The 21,316-nt window shown below is 38.4% G+C and overlaps 1 long non-coding RNA gene across 1 annotated transcript; it reads right to left on the bottom strand.

Annotated features, from left to right (window-relative positions):
• Positions 1-566: 566 nt before the first annotated feature.
• LOC131554134 (uncharacterized) lies at positions 567-15,077 on the bottom strand. The gene is made up of 3 exons (XR_009274345.1): positions 15,036-15,077; positions 1,855-2,105; positions 567-787 (listed from the first exon to the last, which is right to left on the bottom strand). It is a non-coding gene; the product is annotated as an uncharacterized LOC131554134 (long non-coding RNA).
• Between the last annotated feature and the right edge of the window lie 6,239 nt (positions 15,078-21,316).

Below are 21,316 nucleotides of genomic sequence, written 5' to 3'. Positions count from 1 at the left end.
TTACAAACTGTGATTTGAAGCAAAAAGAATTAGGCAAATCAGATAAAAGTCAGACAAAAAGGTAGAAGACTGCACATTTAAAGGCTTTACTGAGGAAAAGAACTATACTAGTCAACATTTATCAAAATTGTCCTAAAACCAAAATGGCATCGATCGATAGATCGATCGTTAGATAGATAGATAGATAGATAGATAGATAGATCGATAGAGCCTGCATAGTTGGGATTTAAGTGGACTAAATATTTGTAGAAGTTCTGCATACGTCACCAGAGAGAAGTCTGTTGTTTTCACTGGAAGATCCAGTTATTATATTTTGATTAAAAAAAAAAAAAAAAAAAGAAAATGCATGGATATATTGTTCACAATAATATCTAACACATGCATGTGTAAAACTGATGAATTTCCAATTCATTTCCATTTCATGCCGACTATAAGAAGCACAGTATATATGTGACTATTTACAATGAATTCAAATAATTAATCTGAATGTAAAATTAAAATTCGACTGAAAGTTTGATATGTGCCAACAGAGTCTCTCCTTCTTCCTTGTCTTTGTTTCTCTCTCAGTCTCTCTGTTATTGTCCTCTCTACTTACAGTAGTGGAGCAGGACAGGGCTTGCTGTTGGGTCCCGCTGCGTACAGTGGGGTGTTAGCAGGCTGGATGGCACAAGCGTGCTGATCAAGTGCCAGCAGGTCAGAGGTAGATGCTGGCACTGTCTTGGCACAGCGCCCCATGCCCTGTCTAACCATATCAGCCACGCCACCGCTCAAATGCCCAGCATCAGCCCTGCTGGCACGGAGGGAGAGAGTCACACAACGCCAAGGGCACTCTGAGAGAAAGGAGCCACAGCCCAACATGACACATACACAAAAACAATCACACTGCTAGAGAAAGAAACTCCCAGAAATACTGTACTCTTATCTGTACGGATACTACACAACTACTGTTTTTCAAAAACTTCCAAAAAGCTCTGAGTTACAAAGCTCACAGACCTTATAGGTTATAGAGTCAAAGTTGGATGTACAGTCAATATGTTATTATGATAATGTCATGATCCTTTTTTCTGAAGGAAATCATTTCCTAAAGCATTTATGAATCTGTTTATACAGTATGTATTTTTTGAAAATATGTTTTTAGGAATGGATTACATGTTCAGCCAATGTTGTGCAGCCAGTAAAACACTGAAAATCCTTTTATTAATCATTTTTCAATTAGTTTTCCAGTAAACTGTTCACTTGAGAGCCAGAATTACAAAAGATATCATTTTGTTTTCAGAGGACGCATCTTGGATTAAGTTTATTTTTCTTAAATAATTTTTTTTCTTGTTTTATTCCTAAGCCTTAAAAAATCTTGTTTATGCTTAAAACATAACATATTTGTAAAATATCTATCTATCTATCTATCTATCTATCTATCTATCTATCTATCTATCTAATCCTAAACCTAAAAATTAGAAAATTAGAAAATTAGTTTTATGCTTAAATGTCTAAATCTAAATCTGTTTTTATTAATTTTGATGTTATTTATATAGTTTAATAATATTTCCACCACTAGAAAACAAGACATAAATATTAAGTTTTTTTTTTTTTTTGTAGCATGACTTGTTCTTCTGTTCCTAAACTGTCAGTCTTATTTCCACATTCTCAAAAAAGAAAAAAAAAAGTCTATGGACAAATGTTTGTAGCAAATAATAAAAAATGGAGGAGGTTCGCTCTTCTGCTCTTCATTGATCCACTGCTCTGTAAAGTAAACTTTGGGGAGAGAAAGTTTCAACAATACGCAATAAGCCTGTGACCCCAGAGCAGCCGCCAGGTTATCTGGGTTATGTTGTATTTGTGCGTGCGTCTGCATACCGAACCCTGCGGCCCAGTGACAAAGGCTGTGCACAGTCCACACACAGTTTTCCTTTCCACAGATCCGTCCTCATTCTGAACCCATGCTGAGCTGGTCTAAGAGCCATCCGGAAAAAAAGCTCCGGTGCAAGATGAAGTCTCCGGCCAGCTTGGGCTTTGACACGCACACAATGGGGAGAAGACGGCACGTCCCAGCCCACCGCAGCAGCCTCCCCATTCAGCACGGCCACGACACGCACTTCTATTAGAGCCTGCAAATTGAAATTTACATGTTATTGCATCCTGGCATGCAGCGATTTGCGATGTGTCATCTAATTTTAAATCGAGCCGCGTTAATTCACCATGGGGGAAAGAGAAGATGGGAGGTGGCAGCAGGGTGTAGTGAAGACTGTACGGGGAGGGGGGGTTGAGACTGAGGAGAAAGAAAAAAATCTCTGCCTCAGCAAAAGTTTTCATTAAAATTTTAGACAAATGATCTCTGTGTCCTTCTCCCAAGCTGCCTGGGGCGTCGTGCTATTTCTATGCAAATAACAACCTCACGCCTTCCTCCTATCATTTCTACTGGTGCTGCTGTAACATGACCTGAGAGCGAGAGAGAGAGAGAAAGAGAGAGAGAGACTGTGTGCGCAAAGGAAAGGAAGCAAGACGGAGGGAGAGATATGTTGCAAGCGAGAGCGAGCGAGACAGAGAGTGAGATAGAACAGGAGAAAAGGAGTGACAGAGAGCAAGCGTAGCAGGGCACATGAGAGAAATGAAGTGGGGGAGAGAGAGAGAAAGCAAGCATGGGGAGGATTCACTGAGGTGTGAAAATATATAACACTAAGAGTGTGAGAGAGAGACAAGAACAACACAAAGACACCAGGATAATTTGTTTCTCTCTGCCTCCCCTTTAATATATTACAGCCCTCCTCCAGCAGGCTGGTTCAGAGACTACTGCTGTTTAACCACTCACACTTTCAACCCCATCAGCCTCCATCTCCCCCACTGCAGTAATTACACACACACACACACACACACACAGAGAGAGAAACACACACACACAAATCAAACGAATTTGTTTTCTCCTTGTTGTTGTTAAAGGCAACTAAAGACTGAGTATTGCGCATTCTACTCAGTCAGACGGAAACTCTTGATGTCGGCAACAAAACAGTGCACGTTTTTACAGAAAACAAGACCTAGATCTTCAATGACATGTTACAGGGGGAAATGTAAGATTTCATGATTATTTTTGAGTTTCAAAACTAAAGATTCTGTATTGTCATGTGTAAGCAGAAGGGTAATTGCAAAACTACATTTCTACAAATCAGAAACAAGTTAGCGTGATGACATTTAAACAGCATATGCTCTCTAAGTTGTATCTGAGAAAAAACAAACAACAATTGTATCATTTTCAACAAAACAATGATTTTGAGCAATAAAAGAGTGTGTTCAGTATTTTTCTTCTACATTTATTTTCAATGCGTTATTTTATAGCTATCAATTGATAACATTTGTCACCGGCACTTAGCATACAAATTTTATCATGGCTGTGAGGTCAGTACAATTTTAACACTATTAATGAAATAAAAATATGGAAGGAGTAGGACTATGATGCATAAACTGGTTATTGAAATGATTAAATCAGTCATGATAAGCAATTATAATGTAATTCTCGCTTATACATTTGCTTTAAACATATATTATTCCAAATAGTTCAATGGACTGTTCTCATATATATAGGGAGAAAGAAAGAAAGTAATAGAAAAAGTAATAAAGAAATAAAGAAAGTAATATTCACAGTATTTAATATTCACAATTATTAAAGCAATAATATAACTTCAATATGTTCTTATACAGACTTATTATTTACTCGCCCTCATGTTATTCCTTTATTTGTGGAAAATAAAAGATTGAAATATTAAAAGTTGAAAATAAATGTCGTAAAGAAGGTAATAAACAAATAAATAAATAATAAACAAAGTAATTAATTAATTAAAAATTGTTTTGTCTTTTTGTGAAGTTGCACCAGAATACCTATACAAAAATTATTTTTGTCCAGAGAGTGAAAGTTCATGGGGTCCAAAGTTGTTATACAGAAGAAAGTCACATAAGGGCCTTTTGCACTGCTTTAGTTCCAGAACTAAAAGTGCAGTACTAAAGTACTGGGATGATTTTGCGCTAACTATTTCCCAGTACCATTTTAAGGGTTGCATTCGCACCGTGACAAGCGGGTACTAGGACGTGACGTAAGCCGGTCGACAGCGACGTCATTTGTACGCGGTGTTCAACAACGTAAACAAAGAAGAACAACGTTAACAACAGGAGGATGGAGGATGCTGTGATCAGAGCTGTGTTTTTCTTGTGTCTCGCGGGTTTCACAATAATGGACATAGAAGCCATTGAAAGAACGGAAAGGAGGACTAACGGTGCGTTTCCACTACAGTGTCAAATCTGTGCTCAGTGCCGCTGGTAACGCTACAATGCCACTGCTTTGGGGCGTGTCAAATTTAGGGCAGAGCATGCCTCTTAAAACAATGTTTACACCCATGTTTGCGTTTCATCTTCCTCTTTTCACAGCGATGGTCACCCTGCGTTTTTTGCTTGACATTTGCATAAAGTCAAGGAATGCCCAACATTTTTGACGCTCTCGGCGCTCTCAATGCTTTCTTCGCACCGCTTTCAATCCCATAATACACCGTGCGAGCGTTTAAGCTCAACTTCCAGAGGAATGAATTGAAAACGCTCGCTCCGCTCGCTACGTGCCAGTGGAAATGCACCGTAAAGGCCCGTTCACACTACAAGCGACACGCAGCGACAAAGCGACACGATCCCATTAATTTCAATGGAGAGCTGGCGATTTCCGGCGATACGAGCAACAGCGAGCGATAGCGACCGTTGGCGACCGGATGGGGCGTGTCCAACGACACGACAAAGTTCAGAATCCTTAAGGCCGACGGTCGGCCATCTGGCAACGTCGGGCTGACGGCGAGCGACGGTCGGGCTAGTTTGTTTGGTGTGTTCTACTCGTTGGCTCTTGTCGGGCTCACGTCGGCGGTAGTTTGCCTGTTGCGTCGGGGCCGTCTGGACCGTCGGCATGAGTGAGAACTCTTGATTGGATGTTCAGTTTAGCTAACGAGTCAGTGCCCTAGAATTAAAGCACAAGTGATTAAAACAAGCATGTAAATGAAGGCGGTACAGACAGAAGGCTATTTAAATGTTACGTGATCTTTCCAACCCGATCTCACGAAAGTGCGTATAATAGTACGCCAAATAAAAACGAAAACTCGTGGTGTTGATACGCAAAAATGGACTTTGGCGTGTCTATGCTACGTGATGGGTAGGATTAGGGTTGTGGTGTAGATGCGTATCATATGTACGCGAAAACTGCGTATATCTTTGTTTCGATGAATATATACTATTGATAGCTGCTGATATGGACAGCTCGTTCCTCTCACGCATGCGCAGAACGCAAATGTTTTAGTTTGCCATCGGCTGTAGTCTGGGGCTGGCGATGAGGTCGCTAGTGGGCGTTCCCACTACTGGTTGCCTTGACAGCGAGTCAGGTTTCTTGCCGCTAAGTTCAAACATTTTAGAGGCAAAAGACTAAATATAATCTAAATCTAAATTATATCCGTACATACGAACAAAAATGAATGAGAAACAGAGCCTACTTTCTTCCATTGTGTATGTTTATCTCCGGCTGAGAGGAGAACGATCACAGGAGCTCAACCGTCTTCTTTCCTATTGGCTGTCGCTCCCGAAAGTCGCTCTTCATTTGCATAAAGTTGAAGGATTCTGAACTTTGTCGCGTCACTGGACACGCCCCATCCGGTCGCTGTTACTCGTGTCGCCGGAAATCGCCAGCTCTCCATTGAAATGAATTGGATCGTGTCGCTTTTTCGATGCGTGTCACTTGTAGTGTGAACAGGCCTTTACGGTGTGTTTCCACTGGCAAGTAGCGAGCGGAGCGAGCATTTTCAATTCATTCCTATGGAAGTTGAGCTTAAAAGCTCGCGCGGTGTATTATGGGATTGAAAGCGGCACGGAGAAAGCGTTGAGAGCAGCCGTGAGCATCAAAAATGTTGGGCATTCGTCGCTGGACACACCCCATCCGGTCGCCAACAGTCGCTATCGCTCACTGTCGCTCGTGTCGCCGGAAATTGCCAGCTCTCCATTGAAATGAATGGGATTGTGCCGCTTCATGTCGCTTGTAATGTGAATGGGGCTACAGTGTGAACACAGCTTAAGAATCTCCAACGACAACTTGCAGTGCTACATTTCATTGAGGCTGATAGAAGCACAAAACACCATAGACGAATGTTCACACACTATATAGCCGCTTTTCCACTGTCGGGCTGAGCGGTTCTAAGAACGGTCAGGTACGGTTCCAGTTGTTTTTCCACGTGAGCCTGGTATGGCGCGGCACGATTACAAACCGTTCTCGGCCCGGAATTCTCGGCACGGTTAGACAACCGTACTGAGCCGTGCTGGTAGAGTGCGTGTGCGTGACCTCGCCACTCAGGATCTGTCACTTGTCTGTTGCCTGGCTGCTAGTTTCTCCGTAGCTTGCTAAGCGCGCTATTTTGAGCAATGTAAACACAAATTAGTAATAAAATCTAAAGAAATTTCTGATCATCCTCCATAACGCGGTGGTTATTTACACCTCATGTCATATGTAAACACTTGTGTTACCATGGCAACGACTGACGCATTTGAATTGCATTCCAAAGAGATCCGTTATCAGCCCCGCAGTGGAAAACAAAACCGTATCCGTGTTGACTGGCCCGGATCGGCACGGAACGGAATGGTTAAGCAAAGAGAACTGTTCGGCCCGATAGTGGAAAAGCGGCTTTTGTTTACAGTGTTTTAAATCATGGCAGGTGAGGCGTTTTCATACGCATTTAGCCAATCGGCGTACACTTACGTCACAGATAGTTCCTAGAACTGTTTTAGACCCTACTCTGAAGTAGAAGCTAATTTAGTTCCTCCAAACAGAGTTCCTGGAACTAAAAGCGTTCCTAGTTCCTGCGGTGCGAACACGCCAAAAAGTGGGTAGTACCACAATTAGTTCAGGTACTATGAAAAGGTTCCTGCGGTGTGAAAGGCCCTATAGTGATGGAAGAACATAAGGGTGAGTAAATAATGACAGAATTTTCATTTTTGGATGAACAATCCTTTAAATAAATTTGAAATTTACAGTAAATAAATGTTTTGACAAGATTACAATAAAAATAAGACGTGTTTTAGTTCATTTATGAAGCTTTTTTGCTATTCTTTTGGAGCCATTTACAGAAATTTCCCCCCCACAAGAATAGCATACTATTCAAAGAAACACATATATGTGATTGGCTTTCTGTCATGGTGAGGTTTTTATACTGAGCTTAACTATACATATAAGAAAGTCAAGAACATTTTATTATAGATTTGGTTCCACATTCCACATATTTTGTATGTTTATTAAACAATTTTTCTTGAAATCCCCACAATGTAGGTGATTTAAGGTTGCAGTACCCTTGAGGGGACATTTGATCCCTCCACACGCACTCTACATTGCTAAAAGCCAACTGTAAACTAGTTAGTCAAAACAGTGGCCTGATTAGCTAATTGCAGCTGGCTCCATATAAGCAAAGGAGCACAGATAGCATAAACAACTTGCAGAGACAGGGTCAAGTTCGAACACTACAACATCAAGGACAGCTCATGACACAACTTTAGTTATGATCAATCTGTGTGCAAGGCGTAAACAGAAGACCTGCAAATACCCCCCATAGTCAGTACCCTGTCACCCTGTCACCTGTCTAGCACACACACTTTCACATCCAGCCCCTCCTTTAAGATTCATTGGGGCCAAGGCAACGGCACTCAATCCATCTGCTCCACATTGTCATTTGCATTTCATGCCTCCCGGCTTTTTTTGAAGTGGCAATACTTTGATGCAGTCAGAGGGACACATTATCATTATTTCAATTTCCGTGGCGACACAACGCAGCATTGTGGAAAGCAGCAGAGGGTCGGTGTGACACGGTTGCTGGTGTCTACAGATGCATTGAATGGCGATGGAATCTACACACACACTACTCGCTCTGTCTACAAATCTGTGCACCACAATTCTGGGCAAAACTGTGTGCTGTGTGTATATGTCTGCAGGCAAATGTGAGCAGATATGCAGAAGTTGAAGTACAAAAGCAGGCCAGTAAATAATACTGGAAATTAATCAGATATTTGTTTAATGCAGAAATATAATTCACCCAACTAAGTCTTATGGTAACTTGTAACTACTTTGTTGAATTTGTGGCTAATTCGTATGAATTTGTACAATCTTATTTGCATGTTTTCATACAGTCTTCTTACTGACTGACGGACGGGTGGACCTTAATGGTTAATTTTTAAAAAAAAAATAGGTTTCCATACTAATCACATTGTATTATATGAATTATCACTTCATGAAATAGTTTTCTCGTGAGTTTGTTTGACATCCTCCTTCCTCACTGCCTGATCAAAAACGTAGCGCATTGTCGTCACTACTGAGAAAAAAAGAAAAAAGAAACCAGCCCAAATGGATTTTCTGATCTTAGCTGGTCTCCCAGTCTGGTCAGGTCTTTCTGTTAGCTAGCTTTACAGAGGGTTATGGGCACTTTTCAGCTGGCTGCCCAGCTAGACCAGCATGGATTGGGAGACTATTTTAAACCAGCTAAAATCACAAAACCAGTTTACACTCTTAAAAAATAAAAGGTTCCAAAAGAAGTGATGTCTTAAAAAGATCTATTTTGGGTTCCCCAAGATTAGTAAAGAACGGGTTCTTTCTTAGTATAAAGAAAATGTACATGTATCTGAAGAACGTTTTTCCACTATAAAGAACCTTTTGTGCAATGGAAAGGTTCCATGGATGTTAAAGATTCTTTATAGAACCATTGATGCTACATAGAGATAACTATAACTATAATACTATTCTAACTAGCTAACGGAAGGCTACCTGAAAACACAAAGTAAGGGAAATATTTGGTTTCATAATCTGATCAGGGTATGAAATTAACATCTGCCAACTCTTCACATGTGGGTGAAAATCAACCATGGCAGGTAACACACATTAGCCAGTTTAGCAGGTTATGAATAATAAATTATGTCCTTTAACCAGGAGCCTATAGCATTAGAAAAACAAAGTGCAAATAGGGTCACACACTCTTTAAACTTCGAATACATTTCTTTCTATGAATGTATGCAATCTGGTGGCACAACCTGGCATCTGGTGACACTGTCCAACTACAATTCCGGGGGATGAAAATACAGAATGATGCATTCAGTGTGCAGTACAGTACCTGTGAGATTTCTGTGAAACACAAAAAAAGGAAATATTTGGTTTGACCACTTTTTCCAATGGTGGCACCGTAGTGTCAGCATATTACATTTCCTGAAGAATCTCCTCAGCCTAGCCAGAGACACCATCTGTACCATCTTAAACCTGCTCCGGCGCCAGGGACAGAAAAGAGCTGTCAAAATGATTAAAAGGTTTCTTAGGGCTGATTAGCAGGAAAAGATGGCAAGAACATTGGGATCTGCTGATATCTCTCATCTGGCCTGCTTCTCAGCATCTACACTGAGTTTGGTGCTGACATTCACTAAAAGGAGACACAGGTACTTGAATTCTGAAGGAGAGACAGCAGGAGGGGGCAAGCATAATAGGACGGATGAGGAGCCTCTTGCCAAAGCTATGCATCAGGATCACTCAATGTCTTCCCCCTGCATAAATCCACTCTTCTGAGATAAGCTTGGGCAACCTGCTGCTCTCCTCCCACCCTATGAGAAGGCTTTGCCACCTTGCCAGGGTTCAGAGGGCATCTGGGCAGCTTCCAGGAGCAAAGCAGCTGACTGGCTGCAGGACAGAATCTGCCACCCCTGTCCACCTGTGTAATTTAAAAACTGAGCAAAAGCAGTGCTAGGTACTATTGCAGGGGAAGAGGAGGCTGAAATAATTCGTCCTCACCTCAGGAAGTCTAGAAACACTTCCAACAGATTCCTTATTGAGTTTCTCTACAGGCTTAAAGGGATTTTTCATGCAAAAAATGAAAATTCCATCATCATTTAATCACCAAATCTTCTAATTTCCAAATGGAACACAAAAGAAGATATCTTTAAAATTGTATTTTCTTCATACAATGAAAGACAATGGGGACTAGTGTTGTTTTGGACCCCAATTATGTCCATGGTATGGAGCTGATCTTTTGTGTTCCACAGAAGCAAGGGAAGATAAAAGTCTGCTCAAAAAAGAAGCCAGGAAGTGTTTCTCTCTTAAATATAACATTCACCTTTGTCTATTAAGTAATATGTATATTTTACCCAGTTTTATTAATTTATTTGGCTTTTGACAAGCTAAATTGGTTTGGCAATCAGCACCATCATTGAGAATGATGGAGCAGAGGAGAGTGGAATTAGAGAATGTTGCAAGTGAGATTCGAACTTGAATTGACTGCAAGAGCACCAAGGCTTAAGCCAAGTCTAGACTGTGGGTTTGACAAAATCACATTATATGATAAATCTAATGCAAAAATACAGGCAAATACAGCATGTGCATGAATTAATGCTGAAACACAAACAAATAATAAAAATAACATTTTGTGCCAACTAGTTTCCTATAATATCTGCCCGGGCATCAATCAACTGAGATACAGATGTAAGCTGTTATTTATTATAACTGTCTCGATCCATTAAAGTGCACAGGATTAACCTTCTGCCTTCCCCTGTCGCTTTCTGGGGTTAATGTTAATGATGGCCATAAAGAGATGTCTCCTGTTCAATTCTACATTACTTTGCTCTGGGTCTGCAGAATATATTACAGTAAATACAGCTGTGTGTGTCCAGACATAGTGGCAACAGCAATCACCATCAGAGAGAGAAGATGCACTGCTAAACATTAACATACGCTTGTAACATCCTCCAAATTTCAGCTCTCCGCCCAGACGTTGTATTACACCTGTACAGCCTCGCAATTTACCAGAAAATGAGAGCCGCTCGCATCAGTGGACAGACGTGCGCGAGAACGTGCAAGATTGCTCTCATGCACAAGGGACATTATTATGGCCGCCTGTATTTTTGTGTGGCTCACGCCGCCAGATCTCGTAGTCCAAAGGGTCTGTGCACTGAATGACTATAGAGATGGGCTCGGTGTTTTGTAAGATACAGCTTTTCTATTTTCAGAGGAAGAGTGTGGTCTGGAATGAGAGGACAGATACAGTGCAGCACTAGGGAAGAAAAAGAGAGACACCTGTGGGTCAGTCTACAGCACTGCATGGAGAACGGTTTCATCAGTCTCAACCTTCCTCAGGTGAAGGATGGAAACTATGGAATACACAATTAAATCTCAAAAGCATTCACTTTCATATTTGGATAAAGCAACATATCTGCGGGTAAAAGTTTACACTTCATTTAACAGCCAATTTGTTTTAAATAAATTTAATGTGCATCCTTAACACGGTTACATTTTTTTATTTAGTTTATTTAGCATGCCAAGCTAAGGACACAAACCGTGTCAGTTGAGTGAAACCAAAAATCAAAAAAATGACAAACATTCAAACGTTTCATCACCAAAACCTCCATTACCAGCTGAAGGGGCTTCTGATATAGGCTACCGTAAACTACTTTATAATCAATAAATAAAATAAAATATTGAATTGCATTTAACTGTATTTTATTCAAATAAACAAATAAAATAAATTAACATATTTAATCTGTATCTATAAAATATACATTTATCTTATTTTTTGTTTTATTTTACGTTTTTGGAACAGCCTGAGACAAAACCCAAGACAGAAGTATTATAACTCGCACAAGTTGCGTGAAAAGAAAGCGTAAAAAAGACGTTTTGCCCGGAAAAGGCATCATTGTCCAGAAATCCTGCATCTGTAATGGTTCTATTATACAGAGGCAAGAATGAGCTTGCCTTATATCTACTGTGGTAAGTGTTAATTAAGGAGGGTGAATACAGTGCACTGCAACTGCATCCTTATTTAATGCTGTCTGGCAACTCTAAATAGGAAGAAAATGAAATCCTCCCTCTCCTCCCCACTTCCCGCTACAGCCACTTTTCTGTTTATAGAACCAGAATTACAAAATCACATTACTTTTTCCAAATGCAAATGTGTTATTTTGTAAATGCGATGGCTGTCTGAAATTACGTGTGATAACTATACCAAGCAATCCAAAGGCAATTTTATTACAAGAGAAAAGCACCAAAAATCAAAAAAATACATTTTGATATCTATGTGTGTCTTTGTCATAAAACTTGCATGAACTGCCTTGAGTCACAGAGCATCATTAGCACCATTTCAAAAGGAAGTTCTGGTGAAGGCTTGACTCACCACAGGATATATAACAGCCCATAAAAACAGAGACCCAAACTGTCACTTCAGGAGAGTGTCTCTTCCTTCTGATACAAGAAGGGTATTGACTGTTTGAAGGATAAGGAGTTTATTGAGATGGAAAATGGCCACAAGTGGAGCGCCCAGGCCAAGTAAATGAAATAAAGGCCAATCACATCTTATTAAATGGGACTCATTCCTCTTAGCGAGGCAAAGTAATTATAAAGTTCATTACATTAATGAGTTAGGCTATTCTGGAGGAGCAAACGAAGGCCAAGAAGGATAGAAAAGACACCATTGATCAAAACATCAGGCCACTCAAACTCGCTGAGGCCGAGGAAAGGCCTTGGGCAGGATAGTTGAAAGAATGATATTAGGAAGGGAATGACGTCATCTGTGGCTTTATTAGCATTTTAACACCAGAATCGAGAGAGCTGCCTACAGTATGCCCTCAAATTGAACCTTGTTGCATATGAGTTTCAAAGCACTGCTTTCATTTGATTTGATATTTATATCTACTTGAAATGTAGATGATGTATATTGTATTCATTTCTGGTCACTCTAGTTTATACACATATCTATAATCTTCCATCGGAAAGAACAAATTCAGAAAACTAAGCTGGTGATATTGGAACAAAGAAATGAATACAAATTTTAAAATAACTGACACATTTTCTCTCTTCTATTTATTTTTTCAACACTAATTTCATCCTCATTACTAATAGTCACTTTAAAAATGAAAGTAGAGGAGAAAGACAGAGAGAGAGAGAATGAGAGAAGGAATAAGTGTACCAGGGCAAGTGGGCCCCGCTGGGCAATAATCTGATCAGCGTTATGGAAACAATCACAATAATTCCCTTAAATTAGCCCGATGCGGCACCCCGCCAACCAGGAGATTGGAAAGTGATCGCAGAGAGACTCATCCTAATATGAGCGCTAACTACCCAGCTAGGGCAGAAAATTGGGTGTCTAACAGTGGTGAGTTCCTAATTGGCAAACACACGGTGCACAAATAAAGCACTGTAAATACAAGAGGTGATCTAGCGGAGACCCCCGAAAGAGTCTCTGTGATTCATCACATTTTTTTGTGTCTTATTTGGCTTAATATGCATTGCAGTGAAGATAATTTTATATAATGCGACACTTTTCATTCATTACTCATGCTAAATCATTACCCACGACAAGAAAATCACAACTCGCCTATTTCAGAAAATTGCAACAAAGCTTTTCAAGTACTTAAATTTCGATAAGTAATTTTAGATAATAAATTTGTTTAAATATATGTAACACATAATAATAAATATTAATTATTAATAATATACATTATTATTAATAATAATGATAATAATTACAAATACATAAAACAGTTGACATTAAAATAAAATTAGTTTAACAATAAAATGAATAATAAATAACACAAATAATATTAACATTATTATTAATAATAACAATAATAAATATCATTAAATAACTGACTTAAAATAAACAATTAAATAAATAATACATGATAACAAAATAATAATATAAACATTATTATTATTAATAACAAAACAATTCTATAATTAATAATGCATCAAGTATTTGGCTTTAGAAATAAATTAGTTAAACTAAAATGAATAAATAACATGATAAACAACAATAATTAAAATACATACAGATTTGACTTCATAAATAAATTAGTTAATAATAAATAATACATCATAATACATAATATAAATATTATTATGATTATTAACAATAACAACAATTCAGCGATTTAAAATGCATTAAGTAATCACATTTTAAAATAAATATGTTGCTAGTCATTTTAAAATAAAATGTTTTTAAATTTTATTAATTTATTTATTTTAACATTTTATTTGGCAAATGACTTCACTGAAGTTGTGAAGCCTAACTAAACATTTAGTTGAACGTTGTTCCATAGTAAATTTTGTGCTTTATTTTAGGCATGTATATTTACTTGAATATGGCAAAAAGAAAGCTGTTGGAACAGTGATGCATGATTACAAATGATGGGGAACATTTCTCAGTAACTGGAAGCACAACTCTCCCCATTTTCTGCAGTGACACCAGATGAACTGTGCCGACTAACAGGCGAGCTCCGTGTTTCTTGTCGGAACAGCAGCAATTGAGCTTAAATACGTGGGGTATCCCTGGCACTTTAGGGTCTGTGGCTCTTAGCTTGATTTGACAGCACTACAGCAATAACACCGCAATTTTCATTAGCATGCCAAATTCTCTGTAACAAACTCCGCATGTGGACGGCAGCCAATCAACGCTTAAAATCCAGCCAAATGTGCGAGGTGTACGAACCCTTTTACTTCTGACTGGCAACAAAATGTGGAGGAGGGGAGGAAAACATAATCCACTTTTCACTCATGGAGGAGGCACACACAGCTAGAATCTTTACACAAGCCAAACAAAAACAACTGCATGGGAGAGTGAAGGCTAATTTAATAGGATTTAATTCAGAGAGAGGGGTGGTAGGGGGAGGGAGGCGAGGGGCAATTGAAGACAGCACCTTTTCTGTGTGCGGCAGGAAGACCTTACAATTGCAGAAGGAGGGACACAATGATGCTGGTGATTACCTTTGAGGGCCACAAAACAAATCGGCCTTTTCGCAATCAAGGCCCTGGGTTGTCTAATCAAATGAAGGCGAAAGGCAGTAATCCTAGCATTAAAGAGGGAAAATGAGCCAGTGTTGTCATCCATCCAGATCCACACAGGAGAGCATGAGTAGCACAAGTAACGCAGAGCAGTGATGCCAGCTGAACTCAATAGCTCTCCAACACACACACACACAGACACAAGAACCTGCAGATGTACAAGCTGGCTGTAGCTTACAATCACCTATTGCGGTTGTCTCGTCTAGTGTCTTCGAGAAGAACAAACTGGAAAAAATAATGACAGAAAGTAAAGTTCATGTAGTTATATTACATTGCTTGACCTAAAAAATAAAGAAAATTACAATTACTTAAAGGGGTCATATAATGCTACATGCACTTTTACAAGTTGATTGTACTGAAATGTGTGTTGGCAGTGTGTATACACAACCACCTTATAATGATAAAAATCCACCATGTTTTTTTTTTTTTTTGTAATCTCGTTAAATCTTTACCCCTCTCTCAAATCGAGCAGTCTGTCCGTGTGAGGTCACATGGACGGAGGCCCCTCCCACGATTGTTGATTGACAGCAGCCTTTCAACACAGACTGCACTGGTGTCTTACCTCAGACCCGTCCTGAGTGAGCTGTCATCAGTTGTTTCACTGCCGGAGCAAATGTAGACAAGAATGATTCCGAAGCGATTGAGGTGTTTTGTTGCTGGATGTAATAGTGAACACAGCAGTAGTCATTTACTCCCGTCATCTGAGCGGCTGAAGAGGATTAGGTTTTGTTCTGAAGGGAATACGCCCTCCATCTACCTAAATGCGTCTTTCGCACGAATCATTCGTGATCCAGCTTCACCTCCAGAAAAAGTGAGTACAAGGTTTTTAAAATGAATCTTTGCAAATGGCCTTTCCTAATAATGTGCTAATTAGCAAGTTTCGCGATGAATGCACTAAAGTAAACAGTCCCTCAGTGGCTCGGAAGAGAGAGGCGGAGTCAGCAGAGCTCATTAACATTTAAAGGATAATGGCACAATATGGCTTGCTCTGACAAGAGCTGTTTTTGACAGGATGAAAAAGGTGTTTTTTACACTACCAATGAGAAATTTTAACCAAACTATGTTACAGACTTTTCATTAAGACCCTAAAGAATAATATAAACTTGTGGAAAATGGGCATTATATGACCCCTTTAAAACTATCATATACTCATATTACATTACTCAAAAAAAATAAATTTAGATAGATAGATAGATAGATAGATAGATAGATAGATAGATAGATAGATAGATCTTAACAACCCAAAAACCCACATATATATGGGTACTATATGAGAGTATTACTAATGAAAATGAATAATATAAAAGTACTGGACATACTTTTCCTCCTCCTCTCATATACATTATATATATATATATAATGTATATGAGAGGAGGAGGAAAAGTATGTCCAGTACTTTTATATTATTCATTTTAAATAATATAGACCCAGCTCCCAACCCAACTTTGAGAATAGATTAACGGCGATATTTTTTATCGCCCGATAAGAGTCTCACGTTAACGCAGCACGTTAACGCCGATAACGGCCCACCACTAATATATATATATATATATATATATATATATATATCGCCGTTAACTTTGAGAATAGATTAACGGCGATATTTTTTATCGCCCGATAAAGTCTCACGTTAACGCAACGCGTTAACGCCGATAACGCCCACCACTAATATATATATATATATATATATATATATATATATATATATATATATATATATCGCCGTTAATCTATTCTCAAAGTTGGGTTGGGAGCTGGGTCTATACTATGCAAGCTATGATGACTTTCACCTTGATATTTTAGCGCGGATGTATACCTAGTCGAATTGCACTGTAGGGGGCGAGAACGAGTCTTCGAACCTGTGTGTATGCGTGCTAACATGGATGCAGCTATGAAGCCGCTGGGTTTGCTTCAGGGAAAATTTATTTTTAAGAAGCTTCCCAATGGAAATCGGCAAGTCATTTCTGTCTCTACGTTACATGGTGGCGCTCTCTGTATCGCGCGCACAGCGGAGTTCCGCCCCGGTTCGCACACACACACACACACACACAAACGTAAGCGCACACACAAGTGAGCACACTCCCACTCCTATTTGTAAATATTAAGCCGCAAAACGTCTATTTAAATATGACTTCTGTGTGTCTCTGTGTTAATGTATGGCGCAGACGCACGGGTTTGTTCACTACTCATACAGAAGACCGCGTGACGCTTGCGGCGATATTAACGTCTGTCGTCTCACTAAGGACATAAATACTTCATGAGCATTCGAGCGTTTCATTTGAGAAAAACTATCCTCACGGCAACCCGTCAAAATAAAAGTTCGGTTTCACTTGAAGATATTGGGCAGAACGTAATAGGCTACTACTACTAAAACTATTAAAACCTTATCTTTAAGGAATAATCATACAATGTCTTCGATGTTATTATCAATATTAAATTCTTGATGACTGCTAGTTGTTTACTACTAGTAGTAAACTTATTCTGATCTACTTGGCAGAATTCAAATGAGCCATTTTAATCTAGATTAATTCCAAGATTACAGTGAGATTAATCTAGATTAAAAAAATTAATCTATGCCCACCACTAATATATATATATATATATATATATATATATATATATATATTTATTTATTTATTTATTTTTACAGAGATGAATGGCGGCACTCTTTTTAAAGGACTCTTGATGAATACCAGAGTATGTACTTCTACAGATAGATAGATAGATAGATAGATATAGAGATAGAAGTTCATTGTATACATACAAATATATATATATATATATAAATAATCAGAGCTGGGTAGATTACTTAGAAATTGTAGTCCGTTACTGATTCCATGATTACATGTAGCTAGTAACGTAATCCATTACATTACACATTTCGGGTAATATAATCAGACTACTTTTAGATTACTTTTGACCTAAGTTGTTTATCATATTGATTTAAATAGTATAATCTTGTACCATATTGATATAAAATACGAGTAAGAAAATATATTCCATTCGATATTGTTACTGAGAACATGAAGTGCATTAAACATTACATTACGTCAATGTTTCCCAAAGTTTGGAGTTCGTAAATGAACTGCAGGGGGTTTGTGAGTTTAATGGGAAAAAAAAAAAAAAGTCATTTTAAAATAACATCAATCAAAATAAAACATTTACAAAAAAAAAAAGAAAGATAGGCTATTTTAGAAAGGAACATTTAAAAGATGAAAAAGAGGTGCTATTTATTGCTATTGTGTGAATAATATGTAATCAATCAAAAAGCAACTGTAGTCTGATTATGAGTATTTTAAAAATGTAATTTAAGTAATTCAAAGTACTTTTTTTTTTTTTTTTTGGAATCTGACTACATAATCTATATTACATGTAATCAGTTACTGCTCTCTCTCTTGTGTGTGTGTGTGTGTGTGTGTATACTGGTTTTTGTGGTTTACGGGGAAAATGCAGACAGTCTCCTGTAAGGGGTAGGGTTGGTGTAGGGCAATAGCACATACAGTTTCTACAGTATAAAAACCATTACGCCTATGGAGAGTCCCCGTAAACCACTAAAACAAACATGCGTGTGTGTGTGTGTGTGTGTGTGTGTGTGTGTGTGTGTGTGTGTGTGTGTGTGTGTGTGTGTTTCGGGTCATTGTCCTGCTGGAAGACCCGTGACCTCTGGTGGAAACGCAGCTTTCTGACACTGGCCACTACGTTGCACCCCAAAATTCTTTGGTAATCATCAGATTTCATGATACCATTCACACAGTCAAGGCATGCAGTGCCACAAGCAGCAAAGCAACCCCAAAACATCTTTGAACCTCCACCATGTTTGACTGTAGGGACTGTGTTCTTTTCTTTGAAGGCCTCATTTCTTTTTCTGTAAACAGTGCCATGATGTCCTTTTCCAAAAAGCTCTACTTTTGTCTCATCTGTCCACAGTACGTTCTCCCAGAAGGATTGTGGTTTTGTCACATAAGTTTTGGCAAACTCCAGTCTTGCTTTTTTATGCCTTTGTGTCAGCAGTGGTGTCCTCCTGGGTCTCCTACCGTAGCGTCCCTTTTAATTCAGATGGCGAAGGATAGTGCGAGCTGACACTGATGTACCCTGTGTCTGCAGATCAGCTTGAATTTGTTTGGAAGTTAATTGGGGTTCTTTATCCATCATTCGAACAATCCTTCGTTGTAATATTTCATTAATTTTGCTCTTCCGTCCACGTCCAGGGAGGTTAGCTACAGTGCCATGGGCTGTAAACCTCTTGATGATATTGCGCACAGTGGACACAGGAACATTAAGATTTCTGGAGATGGACTTGTAGCCTTGAGATTGTCCATGTTTTTCCACAATTTTTTCTCTCAAATCCACAGACAACTCTTTACACTTCTTTCTTTTCTCCATGCTCAGTGTGACACACAACACAAAGGTTGAGTCAGCTTTTCTCCATTTTAACTGGTTGCAAGTGTGATTACTATATTGCCCACACCTGTTACTTGCCACAGGTGGGTCTAAATACAAATTACAGGAGCATCACATGTTTGAAAAGCAATTATTTCTTACAATTTTGACAAGGTGCCAATAATTTTGTCCAGTCCATTTTTGAGTTCTGTGTGAAATTTTGTCAAGTTTGACTTTTCTTCTCTGTTTTTTTTTGTGTTGTTGCAGTGCAAACAAAAACAATAAGCACATGAATACCAAAACATTTGCAATTGGAACAATTTTCTGAGAGAAGTGTTGCATTTTCTGACAGAATTACAAGGGTGCCGATATTTTTGGCCATGACTGTATCTATATACACACTTACTTCTTAATTTCTTAACAAATATTCCAGCTGTGAATATTCACTATTCATATTTGCATGTTATTTCTTATCTCACAAAATCATATTTTGCAAAATGCTTCTGAAATAATTTATAACTTTTTAACTTTATTTTTTGGGTGATGTCATAGGCCTTATTGGCTAGTAGATCATGTTAAACAATAGGGGAAAAATGAGGGGGAAAACTGTTCAATACGGTTTCAGTAATTTAACGCTAGCTAACGTTAATAAAAATACAGATCTGAAAAGAAAGCACTGGGATAAGATGCTCTCAAGGGCAAACTTGACCTTCAGCCTCCATGTCCCGGGCAATAAGCCTCCCTAAAAGTGGGTGATGGTGGTGTTTCAGGCAAGGAGTTTGTTTTTATTCTGGTATGGAACACCTTAAGTTAATTTTTGAGTGACTATTCCTTTAAACCTTTGCTTTTTCAACTTTCATGTTGTGCACTGTGGTAGGACAGCACCCAGTCTTTAGAAAACATCTGAGAGGTGTCAGCATGAAAAGTGGATGTGTAAGAGAAACATAATAAAGCTAAAATGAATTTGCCATAAAAGTGCTTCAACACTGTGTAGAGCAGTGCTGCAAAGTGGACCACATACGAAGACAAATGCACTGTGAGCAGTGACATGGCCTGCTGTGTTCTTCTAGAGATAATATGGTTCATATCACTGTGAGTGACTACTTTAGTGTCGTAGCAGTAGTAGGATGGGATGGGCGACACTGCAGGTAGCTGATGACCTAATCTGGCCCTCAGAACCCAGGCTCTGCTTTCTGAATCAGACACAGATGATAACAACAGGAGAAGACAACCACACACCCTTTATTATCTGACACTCATGCCCTGATTGGACCTCCATGAGCTGGTTACAAAGAAGCCTTTTTTGAAGCATCTTTATATGTAACTCTGCATGTGTGATTCTGATGAATGCATAGAAATAAAGATGAATGCATTACTATTGTTATATAATTAGCCTATTATTTAGTGTCTTGTCTATATGCTAACTACAGTTGTGTAAACTATTTTAAATTAATTTGTCTGTGCATTTAAAAAAAAGTGCTTTAGAAAGTCTTTAAAGTCAAAATTTAACTATATTTGCAAATCATTTAAAAAAATTCGAAAGCAAATACTGCTCACAAGACCAATGGCAAGACAATAAACTGGCTACTTTGCAGGCTACATCACATTTATTTAGCTCTTTTGTGTATAGTGCTACACTAGTGGGGTCACAAGATTGCCTTTTTTTTTTTGAAGGCAGAATCTTTTTTGCTCACCAAGGCTGCTTTTATTTAATCAAACATATAAAAAAAGACAATATTGTGAAATATTTTTACAATTTAAAATATAATAATACTTTTATTTTAATATATTTTAAAATGGCATTTATTTATATGATAATGAAGTTGCATTTTCAGCAGTCATTACTACAGTCTTCAGTGTCACATGATCCTTCAGTAATCATTGTAATATGATGATTTGGTTCTCAAGAAACATTTCTTCTTATCTTTTATGGTTAATATTTAGTGGAAACCCATGATGCATTTATTTTTAAGGATTGTTTGATATATAGAAAGTTCAAAAGAGCGTCATTTATTTGAAACGGAATAGATATTTAGTAATATAAATGCCTGTACTGTCAATTTTTATCAATTTATTATGTCCTTG

Source organism: Onychostoma macrolepis, chromosome 15, assembly GCF_012432095.1.
Source record: "Onychostoma macrolepis isolate SWU-2019 chromosome 15, ASM1243209v1, whole genome shotgun sequence".
Lineage (NCBI taxonomy): Eukaryota > Metazoa > Chordata > Actinopteri > Cypriniformes > Cyprinidae > Onychostoma > Onychostoma macrolepis.
The sequence above is the reverse complement of the archived record's forward strand: the minus strand, read 5'-3'. Positions and strand labels throughout refer to the sequence as shown.